Genomic DNA, 7,252 nt, shown 5'->3' on the forward strand with positions numbered 1-7,252 from the left:
AAGAATTTGCTGTGCTATTAAAGGTGCTAAAATATAGGCTACAGGTGATTAGGAGCTAAGAATAGCAATCAACTGCTATAAAAATGGAAAGAATGGCTCATCCTGGTTAAACCTAGTCACAGTTTGTAAATGCTGAGGCTTGGTGCTACCTTTTGAATTCTTTTGCCCTGCACTGATCATACGTTGGGTCCAGGCATACCTACCATTCACCTGATCTGCATATACTGGCCCTGGCACTACAGAGGTTTGTAGTTTTTGTTTGCAGATTATTTTTCAATTCTAAAATTTTAGAATTGAAAAATAATCTGTTATAAAATAGAACACTGCTAACTATTACACCAGAGGAGATTACCGCATAAATTATTAATGCAGATTTATAGGAATTGGGATACAGGTTTGAAGCTGAAGGTGTGGATGGTGCTGAACACCCACACGAGATGCTATGCATAAATGATTGAAACAAAGGAAAGCATATGGATGAAAATAACCACCATGCACAGCATATATCAGTAGGATAGAGCTTGATGTTGCTTATAATGCATCAGACCCAAAATGAGGTAGGCCTAAGATACTTTCTACAACTTTCTACGGCTTCTAATGCTTTTGTTTTGTGGATATGTATATACTTTGGTCATATATAATAATACTGGTAATTTATGTTTACTTTCACTTCAATCAATAAAATATCCAATACTGCTGTGCTCTGAATTTGTAAAAAAAAGATTAGATATATATTAGTGTTGGTGTTCGAATTTGGGTTGTCCTTATATTCAACCCGAATATGGCTGTTCGAATTCAGATAGACCCGACCCAAAAAACTTGGCATTCAACTTTTTGTGTGATTTGTGTAACAAACTTTTATTTTTTTACAGGTTATCCCACAATGACAGGATGTGGGATAACCCCATTTAACCTCTAGTGCGCGGGGATCCCACACTGACAGGAGGATTCCCACAGCTGTGCAGCCGTGGGAATCCTCCTGTTAGTGTGGGATCCCCGGGCACTAGAGGGTATATGGGGACAAGTCTCCCCATTCTACACCTCTAGTGCTCCTTGATTGGCTCAGGAAAGGTAAACCCCGATGACAGCTCAAGCGTCATCAGGATTTTCCTTTCCCCAGCCTATCACAGTGATAGAGAATCTCTATCCAAGAACACATACTATAGTTATGCTAGGACTGCAAGAGCAATCAGGGGAGCGGAGCTGTCAGCTCCATTCCCTTGATTGCTCTTGCAGTTCTACACTAAAAATAACCTGATTTTTCCCCCTATGGACTTTAATGGTGTTCAAATTCAACGTTTGATCACCCAAACAAAATCCCCCTATTCAATCGAATAGCTGTTGAATCGAATAGTGAGATATTCGACCAACACTTGTATATATATTTAAAATACACATATATAAACATAAAAGCTTTAAAATTTGATTACAATAAATAATATAAGGGCCCTCTTCCATTTTGGTCTTTTTGGTAGTGATCCTCCATAATGAAGTTGGAGATCCTGATATGGCTACATGATTTTATGTCCAGGGTGACTGCATGTGACTCTCTGTACTCATAGAACGTTCTCAGTCCTCTGGACTGAATGACCTCATATATCATTCAGCTCCAAAGACTGAGCACATCTAGAGATGGATGTAATTTATAGCACCAGAAAAGAAATGAATATTGCAGCCAGATTTGTTTTTTAATCATTAATCATTGAGAATCATTAAAAAAATAGGAGAAGAAAGAACCCTGTGGTTTTATTTTATATGCCTTTCATGCATGTAGTGTAGTGTACAAATTGTGTATATGTTTTTCATTTTTTAAAGCAGTTTTGTTTATTTTATTTTAATAAGAACAGCTTTATCTATTTTCCAATGACACAAAACCTGTCACATGTAACCAAAAAAAAAAAGAAGATTAAACAGTAACATCCTACTTTTAAATCCCGCTAGTTACGATTAAGCTGATCATTCATTTGCATAATTCCAGCATTAGATTCTACAAGAACCTTTAATCAGTTCGGTCATACTAAATAGCACTCTAGTGATTTACAGCAAGAGACTTGCTGAAAGAGAGACACTCATCATCTTATTCTCAGAGAATCTCCAGCTAGAATACAGAGGCATTAAAAGCAACATCAAATTATGCAAAGAGGTACCTGGAAAAGGGCAGATAATTATGGTACACATCTCTTAAGTGGAGTTATTATTTTAAAATGTACTTCTAACATGAATCAGTATGGCAAACATCAGAAGCAATTAATAAATAAAAGAGTTGTCAACATTCAACCTCAAAAGGGTATTGTCAGAAACCATGTGGCCAATACTAAGCCATTAGTTACAGAAATGGCTACTGGAGGGAGCTCACATTTTATTTTTTATATCAACAGATATGTTTTTAATCAATATATGAGCATTATTATTATGATTTTTATTAAATGTAATATTATTTATTTTTATTATTATTCAAAAATTGGCTACTGGAGGGAGACCACATACTATTTTTTATATCAACAGATATGTTTTTAATTATTATTATGAACATTTATAATGTTATTTTTATTAAACTGTATATAGCGCCAACATATTACGCAGTGCTGTACAATAAATAGAGGTTGCAAATGACAGACAGACTGATTAGATGATACATTCAGTAAATTGCTTTTTTATTTTAATTTCAATAGCTGGTATTGAGATTTTTTTTCCATTATGAAGAAGTGAACATGGATAAAAAGGGTATTGCCGAACATGTTTGACATGGCATGTTCAGGTATACTGACTGATAAAAACAAAAGCAAAAAACAAAATACAAGGGATAAATACAGTTGTATAGGACTACTACTAATAATAATTACTCTGATATAGCAAAAATAAATGGGGGATTATTATTTATTGTAAGATCATCTACATAGGGCTGTTTTTAAAGTACAACTAAAGGTTTCTGTATAACAAAATCAAGAATCAAATCCAGTTATGTGATGCAAAAACCTCACATAGTAACCAAAAATCTTTTCCTTCCCTACTGAGCCAAATCATTGTTCTTTTATATCTCACTCTCCCCCTCCCAGGCATTGCAGTTTACATTGGAAGGGTTTTAGCATCAAAAGTAGAACTGTTAATCCAGAAAGCATGAAAGAGGACTATGTGTGACTGCATGCTGACCCACAGGATTGTAAATCAAAGTGACAATGCACATAACCTCACCGCTCACCACCATATATTTTCAAGAGCAAGTTCAACATTTTTGCAACACCATCACTAGAAGGTGCATTTCCAGGGCAGGGTTAATAATAATAAGAAACAGTATTTATATAGCGCCAACATATTATGCAGCACTGTACATTAAATAGGGACTGCAAATGACAGATATAAGCAATGACAGGAGGAGGAGAGGACCCTGCTCAAAGGAGCTTACAGTCTAGGTGGGAGGGTTAAGATGAATTTATGGGACTATAAGAAGGGGATATAAAGAAGACACACCCAAACCCTGCCTGACACTTCTCATTATGCCCACAATACTGCTTTTATTCTCACCTCCAGCTTCCCTTTGAAGCTAAAATTGAAGGGAATCTCTTTGGAAAGAAATATATAATCTACCAAGTCTGCTAATTGTGATCAACATCTTCAACAGAGAGAGTAATTTTGTTAAACATATAAAGAAATATTTTTATTATTTTTCAATTTATTATCACCCCCTATGCCCTATTGTACAAACAAATGGCTGTGACTTATTGTAGCTGCTCAGTAACTGGAATACAAATGACATGGGATGCCTAAACATGTATGAGCCAGGCTACTACTCTGTATGAATTTGAGGCAGCTTTTTCCCATTTTATCCAAAAGAAGAAATTGTACTGTAATTTAGTCTGTTTCATGTTTCTATTTGGGCTGTGGGTTTTCAGTTCTCTTAGTTCTGCTTTCAGTATTTTTTCGAGTGTCCCTGCCAGATGGGGCCTGAGCAATTAAATAGCTTTTAGCCCGGCTCATAGAGTCCGTGGAGCCCTCAACTTGATGGAAAGTTGATGATGGCTGTTTGTTTACTGGGCTTTTAAGTTTAGAAAAAAGCGGTGCTGTAACCTGCCGTACTATACAATCCGCGTTCTCTAAGGAAACAATAAATCAGAGTTCTGTGACCTGCATTGATTTTCTCCATATTTGATAGTGATTTGATGTCTTATAAAATGCCACTAAATGATTTTCAGAGTTTATTGTTACCACTTTCAAAACTACAATCGTAACCTGAAAGGATCAGGAATTTATTCCAATGAAAACCAACAGAAAATGTTATAAAAAGGAATGTGAACCAGTGACATTAGGACTATTGTTACCGTTTGGGGAAAAAAACATTTTGCTTTTGTCTTTGTTTCAAGGAAACTTTATCCGTGGAATGGCTTTGTGCAAATAGTTTTACCTGGCGTCTAAGGGGAAAGGGGAAAAAAGCACATTCTTGCTTTTGTTATGTTCTTTATTAATAAACGTACACCTTAAAGTGGACCCATAGTCAGTAAAATAACTTTAACGCTGGTCCAAGCCCTTCATGCCCATGGTGGAAGATACCAAGATACCACCAGGTTCTCAAGGGAAAGTCTGTGTTCCTTCCCCAAGGATGAGACATTAACATCCTAATTCAGAAGCAAAAGCATCCAGGTAACAATTCTGAAGTCTCAATGTAAGACCCTTGTCCAGCACCAGTCCTCGCCTGACACCAGTCCCCCAATCTAACACCATACTCTTCACCTATACCAAACCCTGCTCAGCCTCGTGAGAGTGGTTGTGTTTCCCAGCACGCGGTTGCCCCGGGACTTTGTGCGTAAGGGATGGTGCCTGGGAATGGGCTGGCAGAGGATCAGGAGCCCACATTAAAAGCAGTACCAAAATTCCAACAGAGACAAATCCAGAATACAGAGCCAGAGGTCATACACAGGTAATCCATCAACCAGATGATATACACAAGGGCAAAACACAAGTGGGGTAAAAGGCAAAAGGTCAGTCCAGGCAGCATAAATTTACAGGATCAGAAACAGACAAGGTAGGCAACAGTAAATCAGAAGAAGCCAAGCTTAAAACTACAACAGGCACTGAGGACTGTGAGTAGGGGCCTCAAAGCCCTAGCAGATATTTAGGTCGCAAAAAAGAGTCAGGAACTCATCTGCCTCTAGAATGCCCTTAAGCTGTGCACAGCCTCACAGTGTGTGCTGGGGATGCCAATAAAGTATCTTAGGCTGCGAGACTAAAGGGAAGCAGGGTCTGCTGCTATTTCTTAGTTTTCCTTGCTGCTGCAAATAACATTGCTGGACAGAAAGTAACTCCTAACACTCAAACATCAAAGGCTCTCACAGCACTAAGAAACACCTAGAAAAGGTCTTTTGACCCAGATATGGGCAATTAGGACTTGCTTGGCTTTATTTGCAAACATCCAGGGGTGTACAACTTGCTTAGCATTTCTTTATACCAACAATGGTATCCACCAGAAGGTGTCAATTCTGGCCCAACATTGCAGACGTTTCCAGCATACAGTTGTCCTAGTCACTCCATCTAAAATATTTACAGTTTTTTTTCTCCCTTATTTATCCATCAGAGAAAAGCAGTGACTGGGGACCTAAGGGAGCTCAACCACTTTATTTGCCTAAAAAGTTAAAAATGAAAAAAAAAGCCATCAGGAAACCTTTTTAAAAATAACAAATCTTGGGACCTTATTCAACAAGCTTTCGGAAGCAATTGTACCACCTCCATAATGGCAGAGTCTTAATGCAAAGCATGTTCATATGAACTTACATTAAAATGGTATTAAGGAATTTAAATTTCTCAGCATAGATTTGTTGTTCCTGCACTGGTTACTTTCCAAATCAGCTAACCCCAATGGCATTGCAAGTTAACTGTTGGTATCCAGTGTTCATCATTCACAAGCCCAATGCCTATTAAATACCTAACCAAGGTGTGGTTTGGGAGAAGCAAGATGGATGCCACCATGGCTGTTTTATATTTATATAATTCAGATGGTGAAATCACATAGGCCTATTTAGTGGTGCTTGTTGCATAGAAAAATTGTAATTTACATATAATACCAGCATATATTATCATGACTAACTTGTTCTCACAAAAACTTTGCATGAGCCTGTTGCCAAGGCTGTTATCCTTACCCAAAGATAAAAACATGCTGCAGCTGTAAGAACTAAAAATCCTGATACTTTGCTAAAGTTTGGTTAACTATTCAGGTATTTTGTTGTATGATATATGTGGGCTATATTATGGTTACTCTAGAGCAGTGTTTCTCAACCAGAGTTCCGTTGAACCCTACGGTTCCTCCAAAGTTTGCTAGGGGTTCCTTGAGCATTGAGTAATTTGTGCCTCCCAGGTCAGTTTAACTGACACCAGTGATCTTTTTGGCTATCAGTAATGGTGATATTCTTCACAATGCCCAGCGATGTAACAAATAATCTTCCACCTAACCACCTTGCTGTGAGCTGTGGATATAGTAATAATAGCCGGGATTCCTTAAGACCTGAAAATTATTTCAAGGGTTCCCCCAAGTTATAAAGGTCACGTTGTCCTGGAATTCTTCTTTGTCCAAGCTGAGGAAGCGTCGGTTGCCACCATCTTTCTTCTTCTCTTCCATCTTCTTCTTGTCTTTTTGGGCACTTCACCTAATCTTGCACTGCGCAGGTGTGAGATTGGGTGATGTAGCCCGCTACAAGAATGCGGATCTCACTGTGTATGCGTGAGATCAGCATCTCTTTCCTTTAACAGAAAAATTCCCCTTCTGCGCATGTCCAAGATTAGGGCATGCACAGAAGGAGCACTCAGAGCCTCCCAGGATGCGTGACGTTAGTATCCCGTGAGGCTCTGCACTCCCATTCAGTCTTAATCGCCTGGGGAAGTGCTGCACCTTTTAAAAAAAAAAACTGTTGCACTTTTAAAAAATAATATTATTTTTTCTTTACATATAAGGATTGTCTACCCTTTTATGTAAAGTGAAAATGTTGAGTTAGGTACACTTTAGGAAAAGAAAATAGACCCACATTGTTCAACACATGCAGAGCACACAAATTTATCTTTTCTTTATACATCTCAAAAAAATGGGGATTTATGTGGTTGAGAATATAAAAAATTCATATTGATGTTTCATAGGTTGAAATTGGGAAAAAACATAAATTTTAACTTGCATGCTAAAAAAAAGGACAGAGGTCAACTATTTGACAAATGTATGAGTAAAAGTTTTAAAATTGCGTTTTTTTGTTAAAAGATTCACCATAACAAGTTTAAG

The sequence above is a fragment of the Pyxicephalus adspersus genome, chromosome 8, assembly GCF_032062135.1.
Source record: "Pyxicephalus adspersus chromosome 8, UCB_Pads_2.0, whole genome shotgun sequence".
NCBI classification, from domain to species: Eukaryota; Metazoa; Chordata; class Amphibia; order Anura; family Pyxicephalidae; genus Pyxicephalus; species Pyxicephalus adspersus.